The sequence below is a fragment of the Bison bison genome, unplaced genomic scaffold (genome assembly GCF_000754665.1).
Source record: "Bison bison bison isolate TAMUID 2011002044 unplaced genomic scaffold, Bison_UMD1.0 scf7180017858886, whole genome shotgun sequence".
NCBI lineage: Eukaryota > Metazoa > Chordata > Mammalia > Artiodactyla > Bovidae > Bison > Bison bison.
In genome coordinates, this window is record NW_011489458.1 from 422,122 (window position 1) to 423,772 (window position 1,651).

General features: G+C 46.8%; 1 protein-coding gene across 3 annotated transcripts in view; it reads right to left on the bottom strand.

The window, feature by feature from the left end:
- Nucleotides 1-1,651, bottom strand: part of ZC3H7B (zinc finger CCCH-type containing 7B) — a 55,988-nt gene that overhangs the window by 53,179 nt on the left and 1,158 nt on the right. The gene's annotated exons all lie outside the window — the stretch shown is intronic.

Sequence of the window (1,651 nt, forward strand, 5' to 3'; positions counted from 1 at the left end):
AGAAAATGTACACCAACGTCGCGGCGCAGAAGCAGTGGTGAGGAGCCCAGAATCCCCTACTTTTTCTCCCCCCCAGCCACACCTCCTCATCCTTTCAAGCTCAAGATCCACCTGCTGGAGGAAACCTTCCCTAACTTTTCCAGGTTACCCTGAGAGCTCTCTCTTGTCTCCGCTCTCACCGCCTGGACCCCAGTATTGATCATCTTCTTGTTCTCTCATTGCTTCACTAGAGTTAACTTTTCTCTTTCCAGCCAGCCTTTAAGTGGCAAACTCAACCCAAGCCGACTCCACAGCATCACACTGTACACCGTAAGAGGCTCTTGAAGACTAATTTGCTAAGGTAGGCAGGGCTCTGGGAGAGGGTGAAGATTTGCAGGCAGAAAACAAAGCAGGAATCCTAACTCTGTTGTGTGACTTTCCAGGAAGACCTTCAACTCTCTAAGCTTCAGATCTCTCATCGGGAAAATTAAGATTGAAAAATGTCGAGCTGACATGGTTGCTATGGAGGACAGATGAGAGAACATATGTGGAAACCCTTTTGTTATAAACTAAAAAGTGCTATTTAAGGGATTATTATGTTTGGATTCTCAAATCCAAACCTACTGATGCCTCAACTGTCCTATACTTAAGATTCAAGAGCCCAGATCATCCCACAGAGCTTCTTAGCCCCAAATAGTCCACCAAAACCCACATTCTTTATTGTTCATCCTAAACAAAAAGCCAGCAGTCATTCACAGTATCCATGGAACCTCATCCCAGTACGAACGTGCATGCATGTTCAGTCGTGTCCGACTCTTTGTGACCCTGTGAATTGCAGCCCACCAGGCTCCTCTGTCCATGGGCTTCTCCAGGCGAGAATACTGGGGTGGGTTGCCATGCCCTCCTCCAGATCTTTCTGATCCAGGGATTGAACCCAAGACTCCTGCATTGCAGGCAGATTCTTTACTGCTGAGACACTGGGGAAGCCGTCATCCCAGCTCAGGGATCACAAAAGTTTTCTCCCATCCTCAGATCTCAACCCTTCTGGAACAGGTTTCTTCTTCCCAGCTTAAGGAAGCCCACACCTCAAACCTGCTCTAATTGTGATCTGCTGGGCATCATTTCTAGCTTGCAGTCCAATTTCCAAGGGAAGTAAAAATGGGGAAAGACAACCAAGGTGGGTATGCTTGTATTTGCAGAGAGAGGAAGAGGAAGATTTGGTAACAGAATGAAAGATTCTGCTGGAATTTTGTGTCCAACAGTTGCTAAACATACTATAATTATCCCATTTGTGTGAGGATTCAAGAATCTGCATTCTGCTATTTTCATGGAACTTGATGAACTGCAAGCTCTGAGGGAAAATGCTAAGAAGTTGGGGTTCAAAGTCTTGTACCCAGGACCAAAGTCCCAGTAAGCAGCCCCAGGAAAATGAAATCCCTGACAAAGCTGCTGGGGGCCCCCAGTCCCCTACTCTGGGCTCAGACCCCTTCTCCAGCCCCTACTTTTCCCCACAGATGGCATGTAGGCATCACACCCATCAGAGTCCATCAGAGTGAATCCTGATTTTTTTTTCTCCTGGGAATACTGCTTTGTCTCTGTTAAAGACCCCCAAATCAGGAACCTATAAACGTCCTAGTCGGTCAGATTTTAGGGGGAAATCAGGGAAAGAAAG